Below are 22397 nucleotides of genomic sequence, written 5' to 3'. Positions count from 1 at the left end.
ACTACCCAGACTCTTCCTAGAGCTGGCCGTCCGACCAAACTGAGCAACTGGGCAAGAAACACCTTGGTCATGGAGGTAACCAGGAATCCAAATGACCACTCTGACAGAACTATAGAGTTCCTTGGCTGAGACGGGAGAACCTGCTGGAAGGACAATCGTCTCTGCAGCCCTGTATAAATCGAGGCTTTATGGGAGAGTGGCTAGACAAAAGCTACTCCTGAGAGAAAAGTACATGATAGCATGCCTGAAGTTTGCAAAAAGGTATGTGAAAGATTCTGAGAACAGGAGGCAGAAGATTCTGTGATCCGATGAGATGAAAATTGAACTCTTTGGCCTGAATGCAAAGCGCTGCGACTGGCAGAAACCAGGCACAAATCACCCATCTAACACCATCCCTACCAAGAAGCCCGGCAGTTGCAGCATCATGCTACAGGGATGCTCTTCAGTGGCAGGGAAAGAGAGACTTGAAAGGACAGAGGGAACCATGAATGGAGCCAAATACAGACAAATCCTTGAGGAGAACCTGCTTCAGAATGCAAAATACCTTAGGCTGTGATGAAGATTTACATTCCAACAGAATAATGACCCAAAGCATACAGCCAACACGACAATGGAATGTCTTCAGAGCAAGAACGTGAAAATCCTTGAGTGGCCCAGCCAATGTCCAAACTTGAATCGCATTGAGAATCTGTCGGAAGACTTGAAGATGACTGTTCACCAACTCTCCCCATCCAACTTGACAGTCTGCGTGGAAGAATGGGAGAAACTCCCCAAATTCACATGTGCAAAGCTGATGCAGACATACCCAAGAATTCTAAAAGCTGTAAATCGCTGCCAAAGGCACTTCTATGAAGTAATGACTCATGGGGTTGTGCACTTATGTAAATTAGATATTTCTGTATTTAATTTTTAATCATTTTGTAAAACGTTCTAAATAATTTAAAAAAAAAAATCCATTTGGACATTATGGTGTATTATGTGTAGATCAGTGACGAAAAACCAGACCAAAAGTCTAACAGCGGCGTAGCCGGGCTTGTAAAATAGTATAAACCACAAACACATATGATTAGCTTTTTAAACAGTAGCTAATGCTGTTTATAACATTAAACAAAGAAATTTGGAGGAATCTCGTCATCAGTGAGGTAAGTTTTACTTTTACCATTAACTTTGTATTCATAACATTGGGATTAAAGTGTTATGGTCATATTTACTATATTATTATTATTACTATTACGAAAATGATACAACTGAAATGATACACTACTGTATTAATAAACCTAGGCTTAATTTGTACGAAGCGACCCGAAGGTGAGGCATAAAGCCTAAGGCCTATACGTACCGTTTTGTTGGAAGAGCCGTAACGCCGATGCTTTCGATATTTGATGGTCATTTTAACAATCGGTTTGCTTGTGTTTCACACTGAATGAAAACCGTAAAGGTAGAGCACAGCGATTGTGACATATGACAGGTTCGACGATATGTTCGGCATGAACGGCATATAAATCAAAATGGCGGTGTGTGGAGAGTCAGCTGCCGTACGCCGTAACGACATCAGACGTAATCACATCACCCTGTAATGTGAGCAGATCCTCAGCTCTGATTGGTATACGTTTGAGGGGACATACATACATACATACATACATACATACATAGGGACGGACAAACACTGTTCTGGACGGCTTTGGCCTATGGGCTTCACTGTAAAATCTCAATTTAATCCATTTCAAATTCAAACTGTAACATAACAAAATGTGGAAAAAAGTCAAGAGGTGTAAATACTTTCTGAAGGCACTGTATCTCACCCCAATGAATAAAATCAAAGCCATTAACCAACTAGCAATACAAGTGTTCCAATACAGCTGCTGAATAATAAACTAGCCACAATCAGAAATCAACAAATGAAATGTCAAAACAAGGAAACTCCTCACTATTCATAAAATGTTCTACAAAAATCAACACATCCCGAGAATGTACCTGCTGAGACGAGAAGGAGGCAGCGGCGTGATGGAACTCAACCAAGTGCACAGAATGACAACTTCCAGACTGGCTGAATACGTGAAAAGTTGAACAGACTACCAAATCCAATTTGTATACAAACACAAAGACAAGCAAGCCAGAGAACGTATACACCTAACCCACCTACCAAAATTTTCCCAAAGACAGGTGCAAATGGAGGATGTCATGCATGAAACTAAAACAACAACGGCAATGAATACAGCCCCAGAGATTGCAAAAAATAACATATAAAGCAAAATATCAACAGATATGCACCGACAACTGGGAGAACAACAAAATTGCAGGAAGACGTTAAAAGAGTTGGACAGATTGGACATATACAAATAAGGCTCAATGGATTGGCTAAGAAGAGGTCAGCTCAACTGGGATGGAGACCGAATCATTATACTCGTAAATGCCCAAGACCAAGGACACTAGACAAATGGCTTTGAAGGGGAACCCAAACACTCAGACCACCTCAACGCCAAACTATCCCTTGATATCCGACAAAATAGATATGATGTATCTTTTTACGACTTGCAATTTATAAAGTGGGTAATTTTACGATCAAGTCAAAATCTCCTTCTTCTTCACATTAGCCATGACGTCACCAAGTGAAAGCGACCGCCACTTCCGTGTTGTCTACGGATAACATCAACCGACGATTTAAGTCAAACAGCGAATAATTTTTGAAGTTCTACAAATAAGCCTCGTCGATGCCTCCTTGGTGGTTGTAGTAATACAAACCGAGATGGTTTCATGCTACACCAATGGCCAAAAGATCCAAGGGTTGGCAGAAACTGGACGAGGTTTGGTCGAACTACCCGAGTGTGGATCAGGCTTCCAAAATGGTCACTTTTGTGTTCGGAATATTTTACAGAGCACTGTTTTGAAACAACAGAGATGGCTATATCTTGTGGTTATTCGCCACGATTGAAAGAGGATGCCATTCCCATGATTAAGCGGAAGAAACAGCCATCACACTAATCTGCAACACCTTTCTCTGCCGAACTACCAGCATATGGACATGGGCAATTTTGAGTGGTGAATCGAACACCTGTGTTGGTCTGCCGGAGACCGAACTCACCTCGCTAGATGTGCTGCCTACACCACCTTGCCCAACGCATCTTTAGAGCTCAAAAATCTAGAAGCCATTGTTTCAGACACCATCACGTCAACTCTGATATCCCATAAACTACCACCCAAGAAAGATTCGAATTCAGTACGATCAGCATTCAAGAAAAGCAAGAGAATGAGGGTTAGTATATCTGACATGTGTGTGCTGTGTCTGTGCCGTGTGTGTGCGTGCATGCGTGCGTGCGTGCGTGTGTGTATTACGTTAGTGTGCAGACATACAAAGAAAAAAATCCTTGCACTGCAATATATAAAGATGATAGCTCTACAGGTGATTCAGGAAATACAATCGAGCAGCATATCCATATAACCTGATGCCCAGTTTGGAGTGTATGACTTTTACATACATTCCTCCAAAAGTGTTTCTGTCACTAATGTTGTCTCCAATAGCTTCTTCACACAACCACTGATCCGTTTCAACATTATGAGACCCTTCAGAGTTGCTAATGATGGAGGAATCAGTATCCAAATCGGAGCTTGGAATACACTTTCCAATGGAAGTCGCCATTTGAATTGAGGTGAGATCACGATGTGACATCACTGGTGAAATTGAAAATCGACATTCCAGGGCTATTTTGACACTTTGTGATTGGCAAAAAAAAAGAAAGAAAAAAACACCCTTCAAATTAGACCATGATAAATGATTTTCAATGGTTTTCAGAATTTTATTTTTTTTACATTTGGGTTCCCCTTTACGAAGATGGCAGGACCGAGTCAACCGGACAAGTGTAGGTTCTCTGCAAGGTAGAAACAGAAAGCACAATTCACCTATCGGGATGTAAAAAAAACTTGTGTCAGAACAGCTGTACAAACAAAGGCACAACAAAGTATGCAAAGTGTTTCATTGCCATATCTGCAAAAGTTTAAACACCCCAGCACCAAAAACCTCATGGAAACATAAACCAAGGGCAATCATTGAAAATGAGGACGTCATGCTCACGTACGACCTCATGATTCCATCGAGCATGCACATAGAAAACAAAGCATTGCGCATAGACGTCAGGAACAAAAAGGAAAAGACAGCATTGATGATTGAGAGATATCAGTAACCATCGATTTTGGCCGAAACACAGAAATTAAGAAAATGACCAAATACCAGGACCTCAAAAAATGAGGTCAAGAGATCTTGGTAGCTGAGAGCATCAAAACTGTATCAGTGATAATGGGAGCAGCAGGAATGATAACGAAAAACCTCGCTGAGATTTAAAAAACCATCCCCAGGAATATTACCACAAATTAAGTACAACCGGGATTCGGTGACGATCCTGAAAAGAGCCCTTGGAACAAAACCCTGAAAAGGTTGAACAGCTTGGTCAATGAACTGTGATCTCTTACTGAAGCGGAGATGGATACTGTGGGTCCTGGGAGAACTCTGTTCCACCTCCTGCAACCCGCAAATGGAGATGACACCGACCGACACGCGGTCAGTCAGTCAGTCAGTCAGTCAGTCAGTCAGTCAGTCAGTCAATCAGTCAATCAGTCTCACACACACACACACACACACACACACACACACACACACACACACACACACACACACACACACACACACACACACACACACACACACACACACACACACACGTAAGAGGTGAGAGTGTGAGATTTGTCAAGATTGAAAGACATATTCCAAGCATTTGAGCATCTTGTGATTTTGTCAAGGTCTGAAGAGCAGGAAAAGTCTACTGCCTGTCTATATGAAGGATAAGAAATGTCACAGCAGAGGGTGGAGTCATCAATAAATAGTCAGATATTTCAGAGCGTCAGAAGGATCTTTGATGATGATTCGGTATAGTATGAGGCCCAGAACACCACCTTGGGGCACCCCAGACTCGACAGGGAGAGGAGATGAAAGGATTCCATTGAGCCACACGTTGGCTATGAGAGTAGAGGACGTCAGCAAGCCAAGAGTGTTGTTGGCCTTGGATGCCACAGGTAGAGAGTGTGGTGAGCAAGGTGGGATGCATCCATCTATTGTTGGGAGAGTAGGAGCAGCATGTCCACTGAGTGACCTAGTGTCTGTGGGTTTGTCCAAAGTGGGTCTGAATCCAAATTGGTGATCTGAGCTGAGACTGCTGCACAAGAGAAAGGAACTTCATATCAACTGTGATGATAGATTCCATGACCTTGCTGATGATTGGAAGAAAGCTAATTAGTCTACACACTCTACAGTTAAAGGGATTAATTTTTGCACTGGTTTTAGTTCAGTTGGATTTTGTCCGGTGAGCTTATGTGATCGAGCAGTGTCAGTAGGTAAGTCAGTGAGTGGAATTGAGGCATTCGGCCTTCTCACGAGTGGAGGGGCTGTATATTCCTGAGACAGAGTTAACAAGCCACCACCAGGTTTTAGAGGAGGGAGACAAATTTGAAAGTGAACCGAGATTGTTTATTCCCCAGATTCCTTTCAAAGAGGGCTGGCCAACACCTTGCTAGGCTGTATTCACCTGTCTTCTTCAGTGGCACCCATCAGCCTAGGCGATATATTGTTATTAGACCCGTGTCAGAATCGGTTTTCCATTTCAAGTCACATTCCATTATTTTCCCATTATCCCTGATTGTGCAAAATAATTGCTTGTAGAATTTAAACCATGAAAAAGTCACGACTATTTTCCTTTTTTAAATATTCGATGCCTTTTCCTGGCCGTTTTGGGAAACATGGCAAAAATCCATGTTTTCAAGGACTTTAATTTTAGGTAACATAATTCCATGCCCCCATATAAATTCTGCCAAGAGATTGCAAAAATAATTTTTACTTTTGTGGGGTAAACCAAAACAACTCCAATACTCCAATACAGGGCCTAAATTATGCTCAGAAAGTAAAACCTTGCATGCTGTAGCATAATTTTGATAAATGCTAATGTGCTCAGTGAATACATTATCTATTATGATGACAAGGAATAAGGAGATAATTCAATTGGCAAACTCACCTCCAAAATGGTCGCTGACTATTCTTGGATCTGAAGAGCTGTGCTTCCTTTGTGCTGAAGTTAGCCTTAGAGCTTAGTACCATGTTAACATTTAGGTTTGTCTCTTTTTCATTTTGCACATTCTCCTTCTCCCTTCAATGTTTGTGTGCTATCCCTTCTAGCACCATCCTATTAAGGTAGCCATATGGAGTTAAGGTACAATACTGAATTCTGAATAATTTTATATCCATGTAATGGTTATACAAGGCTAACCACAGCACAAATGCAATGCAACCCCAAAAGTTAACTCCATTACTAACCCCAGCAGTCATTTCATTTCAAATTATATGGGTTTACAGTCAACAACAAGAAAAAGAGCAATCAGAGATTGGAAACCCTCGCCAGGATGTATTTTCAGTGGTTTTTAAGGCTTTTGTGTTAAAACAAATATAGCGGCCGAACCATGTGACCGAAGACATCATTATTTTTTTTTCTCCACCAATTTATCCCTAGATGACGCTCAAGGAATTTCATCTTGATAGGATGAAGTTTTGTACTTGTCGAATTATGATGTCATAATGGAGGCACCTATGACATCATGAACATATTTTATTCCCCATAGAGAGTTCCTTACAATGAGCCATGTCTCATTTTTTTCTATTCAGCACTTTCCGAGATATAGAGGTGCAATTTTTTTTGATTTTTCCAAGATGGCGGCCGAACCACGTGACCTATGATGTCATAATTATCATTAAAAAATTCTACATATGGAGTTGCACCTATGGTGAAAATTTCCTGTCAATCGGACCAACAGTTGCAGAGAAAATCATATTTATTCTGTACGGACAAACATACAGACAAACAATCGGACTCAAATGCAATACCCTCTCCTCTGGCAAGGGTAATAATAGACTGTTGAAGTGCAGAAAGCCAAATGGATATTCATTCTCAATGGACAGGAAGTGTTGTTTTGGATTCCATCTGGCTATACTATCATCATAATGAGTAAATGGAAGCCAAGAGTCATCTTTCAACAATTTAAATGAGATAAAAGTTTTAATTCGATAAAGTAAGTTTGATTCGATAAAGTAAGTAAGTTAAGGTAAATTATATAAATTACATAGAAAAGATAATGCAAGCAAATTATAAAATTAGATTTAATTTAGATTTAACTTGATAAAGCAAGTATAAAAGTGTGAAAATCTGTTTGCACACGTTTACTCCATTTTTCGCCAATATGGTCATTATATATATATATATATATATATAGGATACAACATCGAGGCTCATGTAAGAGCTAAAATTAATCACAAAAAAAAACAGACACATAAAAAACATACAATAAAGGGAGCGTGAGACAAGATGGGGAGAGAGAGGGAAGCACACAAGTACAACAGTAGAGAACAGGGACATCGGGAAATCTGTGGGAGGGAGAGGGCTTGGGGGGAGGTGGCATGGGAAGTGGGGGGAGGGGTGGGAGAGGTATAAAACACTTGGACACTGCTCGGACTTCCAGGAAAGAAGTCGGCATTTCAGAAAAGTGGATCTGGGGTGAAATTAATGGGGGTAGAAAAGATCAAGGTTTTGGATGGAGGAAGATAAGAGATGGTGGTGAACAGCTGTTTTAAAGACCTGGAGGGAGGAGTGGGATTGAAGAGAGTGAGGGAGTTTGTTCCAGAGGCTGGAGAAAAGAGGAATGAAGGAGAATAGAGATTCTTGATTTTGGCAGTTTCACCAGAAGAGGGTTGCTAACAGATCTTGTGTGACCTGTAGGAATATTTGGGGGACAGAGCGCAGACAGAGCTGGGGGAGCCAGGCCGGAGAGGAGTCGGAAGAAGACAGAAAGACCACCAACCTGCCTGCCGTGAATGACTGAAAGGCCCTCAGAGTTAGCTTCATCGCGGGAGATTCCAATTAACAAAAGCTGGGAGGTACCGAGGGACCCCACGCGGCATTCCTCCGGAATCGGTGTCAGGATTCACCGTGGAATATCATGAGGGAGCCCTAGAAACTTAAAACTGCCACTGAAAGTCATGAGAGAGGAGTATGCAACTGCATCTCAGAGCTACGAGTACCCTCGAGATTCTCGGGACGAGGCCCTCACATAACGATCTTGGAGTAGCAAAGAAAATAAAGGGGAACATGAGTACACAATCAGTTGTTCAAGTTACAATATTTCTGGCAATTTGCCTGCCAAGTATTCATTTCAAAATATTCCCATTTGTTATCGAGATATTGAACTTTATAAAGTTTTTGTTCTTCGATAACTTAAATGTGTGCAAAAAATCCCTGAAGATGGCAGAGTTGGCATTCAGTCCATTTCGTGTTTCGTTATTTACTGCTTGCATTGAATCCATAGCTTCACTGACAGTAGTTTAACAACATAACTTAAAGATGTCTTGCAGTACAGTAATACAGTCTACTGGCAGTTAATTTTGCAATGATTATGCCTCTGCTGATGAAGTCACCGGAGGCATTATGTTTTCGGGTTGTCTGTCCGGCTGTCCATCCGTCCGTCCGTCTGTGATAGGTTTTCATTACCGCGAAAGTCTGTAATGGATTTATAACGTTAGAACGGCTGAAGTGATCTCATTCAAACTTGGTATAATTATATATTATGATGCAAAGATAAATCGATTCCATTTTGGGGCCAAAAGGTCAAAGATCAGAGGTCATGACAAGCAAAAATTATGTTGCCATGCCAACTTAGGAATAAGTGATGGGATTTTGAACAAACTTGGTGCAAGTATATATGATGCAAAGATGAATTGATTGGACTATTGCATCAAGAGGTCAAACATCAGAGGTCATGTCAGGTAAAAATGTGATAACTTAAGAACAGCTGAAGGGATTTAAATTAAACTTGATACAAGTATGTATAATGATGTAATAAGGTGAGCAGGGGCATATCAGTCGACGTCGTGACATTGAAGAGTGTCGTTCTCGTTTTACTCTTGAAACATTTTGTTTACTGCTACCAACCCAGCGTTAACTTTCGTAGTCCATACTTATTTGGCATAAAAAACATGAATTTATTTTGTGTTCCCAGAGATCAGATGTTACTTTGTTGTTGTTTTTTTTCCAAGTTGCAAAATGCAATTCTCATCATCATCATGAATAATAACGCCGTAAAGTCCTAGCCTAGCACGAGACGTAATGCTGTCTCACTATATGGCAATCTTACTAAATCCATCATCCCGATGACGATATATAATCTGGCATTTTGTCCGTCGCCTACGGACTTCAGATAGTCAGATGGAGTCACCTATAAATGGGTTATGGTATCCAACTGCCATCAGCGAAGTGACGGGACGAGCTGAATGCTGGACACAGGGATGACGTGCACATACGTAGAGGCCTAGCCTAGCGCTAGAGGTAGCGCAATAATGACGTCCCAGACATAACACGATAATGACCACAGACAGAGAGATCTGGCTACTTTAATATATATGAGCTCCAATGTGGCTGTCCACAACATAAATTAGGTCATCTCATCTCGATTTTCGAAGAGATGAACTTGTAAATTAGGTCGTGATGTCTGTCCATCCGTCCATCCGTGCGTTCACTTTTTGCTATTTTTGCTATTCCTCCCTTAACACCCGGCTGATTCTGAAACTTGACGTATGAATACAAGACAGTAGCCTGCACAATTGCTCGGGTTAGATTTCTCAAATTCAGATCATGTCGGCTCCTGAGGGGCGAGGGGGTGGAAGTACCCCCCAAACTTCGGATACCTACTCATCCCTTATTTACCAACCAATTCCTCTGAAACCCGATACAGCCCTTCTACTTGATGGCTCCCACAATCGCTCTGGCTTCGATTTTCCGATTTCTGATCATGGGGGCTCCCAGAGTGGGGGAAGCGGAGGTAGGGTGGTTATCCGGTTATCCCCTGAAGCTCCAGATTCCTGCTCGTCTCTTATTTACAAACCAATTCCTCTGAAACCCGATACAGCCCTTCTACTCAATGGTCGGCAGGATAGCTCGGTGTTAAGATTTTTCGATTTCAGATCTAGGGGGCTCTCAGGAGATCAGAGGGCTTCCAGGGGGGTTTACACAAATTATCGGAGGTCTGAACTACAACCTCATAAGGTTACCATCAGCCCAATCGGGGCTGTTGTTTTTTTTTAACCATTTGAGATTTTGTCATCATATTTTCAATAAACCTTTATTGTGAGAATATTATAATATAAAAAATAACCACCTTTAGAGGCCATTTTTCCCCGCAAAGCAGGGGTTGGCCTTTTTCGGGAACCGTGGTTGTTGTTGTTTTTCGGTCCCCTATTTGAAGCAATGTTTTACGGCCGGATGCCCTTCCTGACGCCAACCCTTTTTGCCGCCTTTAACGACAAACAGGGAATTACCCGTGAGCTGGTACTCAATTAGCCGACCTCGGAAGGATGACAGGCTGAGTCAACCCCCCTGGCGTTAATTCAGCGATCGACCGGGATTCGAACCCAGGATCCTTGGATCCTAAGCCGGCACCCTAGCCGCTAGCCCAACACCAGGGATTATTGTGAGAATATTGAAAGCACCAATTCATAAAATCCACTTTTTACATCTGCCACTGTAGGTGGATGGTGGTTGTGTTTTCACCCCTGTCTGTTTGTTTGTCTGTCTGTCTGTGAAAAAGATATCTCAAAATGTTATGGGCGAATTTGGACGAAACTTGGTGGATAGATTGGATATGTGACAAGACCAAATCGATTTGATTTTGGTGAAGATCTGAATATGGATTCGGATATGAGGATTATTTAATTTTGTAAGTGATTTTTCAGCAATGAGAGATCGAGCGAAAAGCGATATACAACATATTTTAAAAAGTTTTCGACGAGTTATGACTAAACTTGGTGGACAAGTTGGTTAGGCGACAAGAACAAGCCGATTCGATTTTGGTTCAAAGTCCAGATTCGGCCCATCAGTGGGATACAAAACAAACTGTTCAGCCTGGCAGAGGTATGCAATCTACTGAGTGATGTTCCAGTTTAACTGTTGTTTTCATCAAGTGTAGTTCGAGTACAAAGCAGATGTGAATGGGCTTTGCATTTGGAATGCTTTCTAGTCTTCATTGGTTTGGTTTTTTTGGTAAAACATTTTTTCCAGGAGAGCTCTATAACAAATCACCATTTTACAGGGTAGCGCTGAGCGAGGTATTACTGTGCTGTGACAAATAAGGTACCCTACTGGTACAGTACCTCAGGAGCTAACACATTCGATGTTAGTCATAAGAATTGTTTTTTTTATTGTTGATACATGAAAGATGCACAAGAAAAGCCCAAATGCCTTTGGCATTGGAAGTTGGAAATTTCAGCTTCCCATTAGCAATATGACACAAATTATTCCCCAATGTTCCTGACAAGCTTCAACGCAGGTCCTATTTGCAAGTACAACATAAAATAGACACTTTGTGGTGTGCTACTATCTCAGCTATCTGCAGACAAGGGAGGAAGGAGAGGAGAGGGAATGGGGGAATGAGGGAGGGGATAACAAATGATCTGTTGATAACCATAAACTTTGCAGCATGATACAACTGCTCATTGCAAGCCCAACTACTTTGTATTGTAATCTTCAAACGACTGAAAAGTTAATAGTGCACAAAAAGTTACAATGTAAATGTATTTTTCAGATGGCGGGGAACACCAGTTACCAAGATGTATGCACATGACTTCCAAAAATAGACGTCAGAGGCAAGTTGCAGCAGCAGCAGTGGACAGCTGCCCAGTGAAGCTTGTGAAGGGCAAAAATAGCTTGAGTAAAACATCTGAATGACAGCTCCTATACTTGCTCCTCATGGTCTGATCTACATGAGACTGGCATCCACACAATGTGGAGAATTAATGCCCTCAGAGTAAATTTGGATGGACACAAAATGGCTCTCATAAACCGCCACCAACCCACCTCTCCCTCAATGAGTGGGGGGTTGGCGGAGGGTGAGGGGAGGGGGGGGGGGGGGAGATGATTTAAAAAAACAATAGTATTTGGTCCCTAAAAACATCAGGTTTCCTGTTCGGAATGATTTTTAATTTTGTTTGACGCCCAGACAGGGAGACAGACTGAAAACATTACCTTACTCCTCTCTGCACATGCAGGACCGGAATGAAACTTCGAACATTTTGCCATTGTGCTGGCGAGAGCTCGCATAATCTTTACGAAGGACACCATGGAATCTTGAATGTCCACCAACTATTGTCGGCAAACGGGACACCCGCTTAACGTCCATCTGAGGGACGGCACACACATTGATAAATCGCCCTGCCTGTGAAACACCTGGATGAATGGTTTAACTGTTGTCATCAAGTTAGTTCGAGTGCAAAGCGGACATTGAGCTTTGCATTTGGGATGCTTTCTGGTCTTCAATGGTTTTGTTTTTTTAGCAAAATATTTTGCAGGATAAAGGGCTCTATATGCCAAAGGCTTAACAAAGCCGAAGTACTGCTAAACTCAGGTTCGTGTTCGGATTGATGCTCTACAATATTCAAAACATAAACTTCAATTGAAATCAAGTCATTCCGCGATCATAGACTGCCGTCTGTAAACAGACAGACAAAGTGAACCAATTGCAATTGCCGCTTTCCGTTTCAGATGCGTGGGGTAAAAATTCCAACAAAAGTTGGCAGGCATACCAAGGGAGCCCAAAGGGAATTCCTCCGGAGTTGGTGTCAGGATTCACCATGAAATACACTACTCGCAATAAGTTAGGGATATTGGCAGGTTCTTCGGTGTGGTTGATTTTGTGTATTAATTATGTTGAAAAAAGTTGTTGGTCCTAATTCTATGGTTATTAATGAGTATGAAAAAACAGCATTTTTTATTTCAATACCCTAACCCTAACCCCTAAAAAAACTAGAGAGGTTCCAGGGAACCTGAACTCAACTGGTCTATATCAATATGGTTAGAATATGCATAATAATAGAACCACAAACTATATAGTTTATATGTGCTAAAAATATATGACAAAAATTGATTTTTCAATATGGCCGCCCTGCCGCGCCCATTTTTGGGCGTGCAACGCCCAAATGCAATCCCAAACTAGTTTGTCTTAAAGATGCTGCATAACAAGTTTCATCAAATTTCATCAATATTTGTGACTTTTAGAGCGTAGACGTCGAATTGTTTACAGACGACAGATAGACAGACAGACAGACGACCGACAGACGATGGACACTGGGTGTTGACAAAAACTCAGCTGGACATAGTCCAGTTGAGTTAAAAATAAACTCACTCCCACAATATCCCTAACTTATTGTGAGTAGTGTATCATGAGGAGCCCTGGAAACTTAAATCTGTCACTGAAAGTCATGAGAGAGCAGTACGCAACTGATTGTTGAAGTGACTTCAACTATATTAATTCACTCCTTCTAACTCTCGGGAGATACTCCCAGCCCACAGCAACTGGGACGAGTCTGATGGCTATAACAATACAACAGAGTATTATATTTGCATTAATATCGAAGCAATACAAAATTAACATTAAAATAGCATCAGTGTATATACAGAGAGCTTTCATCTCTCTATTATGATTCATCAACATTAGAAAACCATAACCGTACCCTATGATTTACCCTTAATTTAACTTTATTACTTATTAATTAAACTAGTATAAAAGTCTATTTCAAGAAACATACTGTTATTAGTTAGCACAAAAACCAACTCCAAGATGCTCACTGGCCCCGCTGACTGGCGGAGCTATCACCACGCGATGCGCTGCCGCTAACTACAACTGCCAATGAGGTGGTAGAGGAGGGTGGGGTGGATGGTGTTAGTGGGGGAGGTCGGCCAAATATATTTTGTGCTCTGACTGAATATATATATACTGTAAATCAGAAGTCAGAACCCAACACGTAACAATAACTAGAGCTTCCAGGGAAGCAGAACTCAACTGAACTGACAGGACAACTTTAAAGTAGGTCAGTTGTCTGTACTAGATTTGACTTAAGAAAGCAACCTACCTTATGTGGTAAGAGTCTCATACACTAAGTTTGATCAAAATCCATAAATATTTGTGGACGTTAAAGTCTTCATGTCATTTCGGAGCTGAAAACAATATGGCGGCCTATGGCGGCCATTTTGTGATGGATCGGGTTGGAATGCAATAGCAACCTACCTTTTGTGGTAAGGGTTAAACAAAAGATCAAAATCTATTAATATTTGTGGACGCTAGAGTGTTAGTCGTTTTCATGACCAAAAACAAAATGGTCGTCTAAGTCCGCCATTTTTCAACGGATCGGGCTGAAATGCAATACAAACCTGGTCCTTGGGGTAAGGATGCTGCATGTCAAGTTTGATCAGAATCGGTTGATATTTGTGGACGCTGGCATGTTAACGTCGAAAAGTTAACGGACGACAAGACGACAGACGACGACGATGACGACAGACGATGGACGTCGGAGGGTTCAGTATGTGATGAACTCAACTGGACGGTAGTCCAGTTGAGTTAAAAAGGAACCGAGCACAAATATATATTTATTTCAAATGATCAGTTAGAGCTTGACGTCAAAGACAACACAATATCAAAAACTGGCCAGGAAAGTCGAACTGCCAGCCGTACAGAGCAGTCATGCCCCCAATACCGGCAACTTCCCTTGCTCTTCTGGCAGGTGTTCACTTTATATGTTTCCTTTTGCACATACCTCAAGCAAGTCTAGGTAACCACTGATAAACACAGGCATGTCATGAATGTGTTTCTTAGCTTAAGCTTGTAGAAAAAACATGGCAGTATATGATAAAGAAATGATAAAGACGTCGAAGACGTTTTTGGAACTCATATAACCACATTGCCACATACGTTAGCCCCATTATAGTATGATGAAAAGGAACTCAACACAATTTTTTTAAGTGACATTACATTTCAGTTTGCTCAACTTAAGTATGTGAAGGTTACAGTTGGACGAGAAAGTTCTTGCGGGAGTTAAGGGGGCGGGGCTATTTTAAATATTAATAAAAAGGAACTCATTACAAGTGATTTGACTTTAAAAATTTATCATTTAGAGCTGGAAGAGAGGGTCAACACAAATTTATCAAAAACTGGAATGGAAATTCGAACTGCCAGCCTTACAGAGCAGACGTACTCCTTATACACCACTTACATTGGTCTATTAATGAAGTCAAAGTAACAAAAAAATTGGCTCTCATGAATACAGGTATGTCACAAATGCGTCTCTTGGGTTAGCTATTATATTATTATATATATAAACAACATGGCGGAATGTGTTAACTAAAGAAATTTTGAATAAGACGTTTTGGTCACAAATATACATACTTAAATATAAGTTTGCTCCATTATAATAATGATATGGAGAGCAAACACCCTGAATGTGTTGGAGGTGCAAAACAAGCCTAATTCAGTAACTTGAAGAATACACACAAATATATACAGTACATACTGTATTTAAATAAATCATACGATAACTGCACAGTCAAAGATAATAAAAGTGTGGTACCAATAAAGACGTCATTAAATCAATATTCAATTGCCCACAACGTATTTGTTACTTTGTTGTAATGGTAACAAACATCTTTATGGCTTGGCTTTAGCTATTACAATTATTGATCAGACAATAACATCATGATCTGCAATCTCAGGTTTACATTAAGCAAACACCAACCCACCATACCCCACAACCCCAAACATGTCACAGCTTCCGCAGTTTCATTCAAATTGTCATAACTATTAGACAAAAATAGGGGCAACACCAATGTGCTCTCACCTGGTAAAATAAATCAGTATACCACACCGACTAAAGGCATTTTAAACGGTATCAAAGTATTTGGAACCAATTTAAATGGTTGCTAAGAGACAGGGCCGCATGTAGAATCATACTATTACGTTGTAGCGGTTACCGCTGGATGTACATAATCGCCTTGCACCGGCCAGAACACGGCCAGACGCGCCTCTCCCGGGCATGCCCGGACTCACTGTTCCCGGGCACGCCCGAACCTCCCGGGCACGCCCGGTCTCGTCTTTCCCAGGCATGCCCGCTCTCGCCTTTCCAGGGCTCGCCCAGAGCGTCCGGGCATGCCCGCTATCGCCTTTCCAGGGCTCGCCCAGAGCGTCCGGGCATGCCCGCTATCGCCTTTCCAGGGCTCGCCCAGAGCGTCCGGGCATGCCCAGCCTCGACTTGCCAGGCCGCAGCCAAACACGCCCGGGCAGGTCCAGACTCGCCTTTCCAAGGCTCGCCCTTGATACCCGGGCATGCCCGGTATAGCTTTTGCCGGGCAAACTTCCCGACATAAATGTGTATATATATTGCTGCCCGATAAACGGGCTTGTGAGAATACCTGAGCTGTTTTGTTTCAATAAAGCAACTCGGACGAATTCCGTCTTTGGTCGCGTCAATTCTTTCAACTCGCGTTGGAGCGCAGTTCCTTCAACGTAATCATAAAACTTTAAACAAACAAAAAAATACATATTTGGGGGGGGGGGTGACCCCCCTCCACCCTCTGCCCCCGTAGGCCACCATTTTTCTAATGCCGTGAACAAACATTGCTACATCACAGGTGGTGAAGGTTGTGGTCATGTTTCATCAAAATTGTGTGTGCAGATTCAGAGAAGAGAGCAAAAACCTATTTTATGGAGTTAACCCCAAATGGTTGCTAGGAGACAGGGCCGCATGTAGAATCATACTATTACGTAATCATAAAACTTTAAACAAACAAAAAAAATACATATTTGGGGGGGGGGGGGTGACCCCCCTCCACCCTCTGCCCCCGTAGGCCACCATTTTTCTAATGCCGTGAACAAACATTGCTACATCACAGGTGGTGAAGGTTGTGGTCATGTTTCATCAAAATTGTGTGTGCAGATTCAGAGAAGAGAGCAAAAACCTATTTTATGGAGTTAACCCCCCCCCCCCCCCCCCACACACACACACACACACACACACACACACACACACACACACACACACACACACACACACACACACACACACACACACACACACACACACACACACACACACACACACACACACACACACACACACACACACACACACACACACACACACACACACACACACACACACACCTTTACACCGTGATCTTATGCAATGAAGAAAACTTGTCACATCACAGGTGATGAAGGTTGTGGTTAAGTTTCATCGAAATCATGTTTGTAGTTTTAGAGGAAAAAGCAAATTACTTTTGGGGCGGGGGGGACTTTTTTTGGGGCAACCAGACGGAACTACGTTCCAGGTGGGCTATTAAAAGGGTGAAGAAAAGCAATCGGCAAAGCAAAATCAACTATAACGGCACTTGGCAGAGAGCATAGGTCTGCCAGGCTGGACAGATTACGGTTTTTTAAAATCTCAGATAGGTCGGATATGAATCTGGACCTGAAGCAAAATTTAATGGGCTTGTTCGTGTCTCTTACCCAACTCATCCACCAAGTTTTTTCATATAACTCATCCTCAACTTTTGAAAATATCATGCTACATATCGTTTTTGGACCTATAATTAAATAGTGAAGAATGAATCAATTAACAAATCTAACAAGCGAAATATCATATCATAGCATGTTTTCTGCGTCTTCCACTTTGTCAACTCACATCACTTCCCCGACGGGGGGACCTAGGCGTAACGCTTGTTTCTCAGGCTATTTCGCTCACAAGGTTCAGACATACATGGCGGCGGCCATCTTGGATGTTGACGTGGCGACCCAATTTTCAATAGCGTTCTTCCTTATGCGTAGATACACCCACACACCAGATTAGAAGTTGGCAGTTCGTTTCTTTTTCAAGATATTTCGCTCACATGGTTCGGACATTTACTTTTCAAAATATCGCGCTCACAAGGTTTAGATATGGTGACAGCCATCTTGGATTTTGACGTGGCGACCTAATTTTCAATAGGGTTCTTCCATATGCCTAGTTGCACCCACACACCAAATTAGAATTCGGTCCTTCGCTTATGCACGCACGCACGGACGGACGGACGGACACACACACACGGACGGAGGGGAAAACCATAGTCCCCCTTTCGCTCTGCGGTGCGACGGGGGACAAAAATCCTCGTATCCGGAACCGGATCCGGATCTTTACCAAAATCGAATCAATTTGTCCTGGTTACACACCCATCCTGTCCACCAAGTTTCATCCGAATGCGTCCATAACCTTTTGAGGAATCGTGCCATATATCGGTTTCAGCCTCATCGCTCAATGATGAAGAATCACTTAAAAAAATTATAGTAGCCCGATCCGGATGCGGATCTTCACCAAAATTAAATCTTTTTTGTCCTCGTTACATACCTAACCTGTCCACCACTTTTCGTCTCAATCCATACACAACGTTTTGAGATATTCTGTTCACAGACAAACAATCAAACAGGCAGGGATGAAAACAAACAAACAAAAAGCAAACAAACAAACAATACAAGACTTGGTGATAATTACTGCCCATGGAAATGAAGAGTTCGTATGAACATAAAATTGCCAAAGGCAATGTCTGTTCAAGACAAGACAATGACAATGTCTGTTCCTCTCTGTCAGGTCTCTTACATCCTACCTCAGTGCTTACTTAGCGTCTGGTCACCAAGCTGCATCGGCATAAATATAAAATAACCACCTTTAGAGGCCATTTTTCCCCGCAAAGCGGGGGTTGGCCTTTTTCGGGAACCGTGGTTGTTGTTGTTTTTCGGTCCCCTTTTTGAAGCAATGTTTTACGGCCGGATGCCCTTCCTGACGCCAACCCTTTTTGCCGCCTTTAACGACAAACAGGGATTTACCAGTGAACTGGTACTCAATTAGCCGACCTCAGAAGGATGACAGGCTGAGTCAACCCACCTGGCGTTAATTCAGCGATCGACCGGGATTCGAACCCAGGATCCTTGGATCCTAAGCCGGCACCCTAGCCGCTAGCCCAACACCAGGGCATAAATAACATCTTAAAATTCTTCTTACAGCAGCCAAGTGTACTTCAACTTCAAACTCCCTTCTTTGATCCTGTTCAGACCAGTCAAGAGTCGGTTTTGTGTTCGCTTTGTCAAAGCATTTACTCTGCAGGATGACGTCACGGCATTCCGGCGAGCAGCACTATAAAAGCAACTGTCATGGAATTGCTGCTATTGTTGTTCTTGTATGGCCCTCCAGTCCTATCAAATGCCATGGTGCCATCCCATGAATGTACAGTATATTATCCAGTAAAATGAAAGACTACTGTATTTCCAAAAAAATTAAGGAACCACCAAATAAGAGCGTTGCCTGCACAGCAAGCAAGGCTCATGGTCAAAACGCAAAAACTATGGACCCACCCTGCAGAAGCTGTTCTTTCCAACTCTTTCATCGAGAGCTTCTAGCAGACATTACTTTGGTGACCCCCCCTCCTGACACATTTACCTTCTTTAACCCTTCCTGACCCAACTCAATGGCAGAGGGTGACACTATTCTTACCTGAAAATTTAAGACCCAAATGGTCCTCTCAAATGCCAATTGAGCCTATTCTACCCCTACTAGTAAATGACACATTGGATGGTGAAGAAGATAGATACCGAAACTAAACCCTGGTCCATGACAAAAACATTCTCAGAAATTACTTTTAAACCCACTGTGGTGGCCCAAATGACCAATTTTAAACTCTGCTCAGAATGTTGGTTACTTACCACAAATTTTGTCATGGCCCTCGTAAATCTCTCTACCTCTGTGCTCTGGCAGAATCAGACTTTTGCGTAGCGTGGACCCGTCTCAAGTGTCCTTACCCGTGTATATCTGAAGTGGGCACTCGAGACCTTGGGGCTTACCTGCAACGTCCTCTCAACACTCCCCAACTAATTATGGGGCCTTCCCTGGCACCCAGCATGCCCTCTTGGAACCCACGCCACGGGTACTATATATAGGCACCTAGGCCGAAAACTCCAAATTCCTAAACCATGCTGCCCTTTGGCATCACTGCAGCACTCAGCTGCTCAGAAGGCCCCAAGCATTAGTGACTTTATTCACTCATTCTAACTCTCAGGACACACTCCCAGCCCACAAACTACATGTTTTCAGCCAGTTACTAAAATTCCAATGACCAATTTTCCATGCCAAATGACTGGCACTTTCAGTTTCCATTTCCAAAACTTTCTAACCCTTACGTAATTTGCCGTGAGCAGTTTACTTTAATGGCGCATCGACGACATCGGTCCTAACATTGACAACTCAACAATGCGGGAGCTGTGCAGTTATATCTTCAACCCATTATCTTCTACAACTGCTAGAAACTTCTAGATTCCCTGTAGGTTGGTGCTGACAAACCTGGTTCAATTTCTACGATCGTTTTAACTGATGTTTCTAGGTCCTCTGACTCAGTGAATCGTACAGTAGCCATTAACAAACTGTATACAAAGGCAACAAGACCTTCCTTGATCCAATGGGTGTGCAGCTTTCTTTTGCACAGTTTTCTCAAGTATGGTATAGAGGACAACCTTATACAGGGTGGGCTAAAAGTCACTGAAGGTTTTTTTTTTTTTTTTTTTCCTTTACTTATTTTTGTATTTTTATTATTTATTTTTTCTTTACATTTAAATAAGACCTGGAAGATACAATATGAAGAAATTTACCAATGACTAGCACATGAATATTGTTGAATTTTATTACTCCAGTGGGAAATCAATAATTCAAACTCAAAGAAAATTTTGCAATCATTTTAATGTTCGAGAACAACCATCAGAAAACAGGATTCGGAACATGATTCCTCGTTTTGAGTCAAAGGGGTCTGTTGATGACTCAGACCGCAGTGGAAGACCAAAAACAAGTCGTACTCCAGAAAACATTGACCGTGTTAGGGAGAGTGTTAACGAAAACCCAGAAACATCAACTCATAAACGTGCAACTCAGCTCGGAATGGCAAGATCATCATTGTGAAGGATAATGTAAAAAGATTTGTTGCTGTTTCCTTAGAAGATTCAAATGGTGCACGAAATGTCACCTCAAGTTCCAGCAAATCGACTAACATTTGCAACCAAATTGCAGCAACTCGTAAGGGACGATCCTGATTTATCCGAGGAAATTGCAGCGATTGATCAAGGAGTTTTGTCCTCTGTAATGGATCACATTTTGGAAAGAGCAAGACTTTGCGAAGAAGCCAATGGGGAGCCATATGCAGGACATTATTTTTCACAATTAATCTAAGACAAACAAATTCCATGAATTAAACTACCATTTGCAATTTATTTCATTAACATTTTTTAAAAATAAAAAAGTTATTAAAAAAAGAGAAAACCTTCAGTGAATTTTGGCCCACCCTGTACATCTAACAGTAACAGGTGGTGTCCCACGTGGAACGCATTTGGGGCAGCTCACTCTTTTGGCCATCATCAACGATGCTCTTTGATCATCTGACATCAGGAGATGGAAATACCTGGATGACTTTATGTTGGCAGAGTCACGTCAAGTAAATCATCCATGTCCCCTCCAGGAAGTCCTCATGCAATTTCAACAATGGCGTACAGATTCCAGGATGCAACCTAACCGAGCTAAGTGTCAGGTCATGCAGGTTTCTTTCACTCGCCATCAGCTCTCTCCATCGCAGACCCAAATAAACAATGTTAAATTACAGGAAAGTCAAGCCAGCGGTTTGAATTACTGGCTGTTGTAATTAGCAATGACCACAAGTGGGATAATCACGTAAACTGCATTTACTTAAAGGTGTCAAGAAAGTTGGACATGCTTCGATCATTGAAGATGTTACATATTCCGATATAACATCTGATTGCAGTATCCGCATCTTCCATCAGACATATGTTGGAGTATTGCTGTCCAGTATGGCATTCCTCCTTGACACAACAGCAGACAGCTATCTATGACTGAAGCGTTGCAAAAACGCACACTTACTGGAACTCTAATTTGCTACTCGCTATGAACGCTACCCATCATGTCCTACTCAGGTACAAAAAGTACAAAAAGTACCTTTGCATCTTTGTTGCATCGTATCTAGATTTCCAGACTGGTTACCTGAAAAACAATCACTATGCAGACAACTGCGTCATTGTGATAGATTTTGTGAAATGAAATGTAGAACTGAACACTACCGAAAAAGTACAATGCCCTATATTTGTCAGCCTGTTGAATGAGGACATGAATGCTCTTTTCGTTTGATTCATTAACGTGTTGTTCTGCTCTGACAATATTATTATCTTCGGTTGTTTTGTTTTTTTTATCTTGTATATCTTCACAATTCAGCCTTGAGGCTGTGATATTTTGATAATAAAACTCTGAAGCATGAACCATAATTCTCACCTAATTGGAGGCTCCACTCCCTGCACCAAGCACACCTAAAATTAGGTCCACTCATTCCCCATTTGCCACACACCAGCACAATCCCACTTGTCTCAAATCCCGTTCGATAAGAAAGTGAAGAAAGGCATACATCATATCACTATAACGG

The 22397-nt window shown here is 41.9% G+C and overlaps 1 protein-coding gene across 2 annotated transcripts in view; it reads right to left on the bottom strand.

Annotated features, from left to right (window-relative positions):
* The window catches only part of LOC137432422 (protein phosphatase 3 catalytic subunit alpha), a 235892-nt gene that overhangs the window by 196022 nt on the left and 17473 nt on the right, over window positions 1-22397 (bottom strand). The gene's annotated exons all lie outside the window — the stretch shown is intronic.

Source organism: Myxine glutinosa, chromosome 8 (assembly GCF_964187855.1).
Source record: "Myxine glutinosa chromosome 8, kmMyxGlut1.1, whole genome shotgun sequence".
In the NCBI taxonomy this organism is placed as follows: Eukaryota; Metazoa; Chordata; class Myxini; order Myxiniformes; family Myxinidae; genus Myxine; species Myxine glutinosa.
The sequence above is the reverse complement of the archived record's forward strand: the minus strand, read 5'-3'. Positions and strand labels throughout refer to the sequence as shown.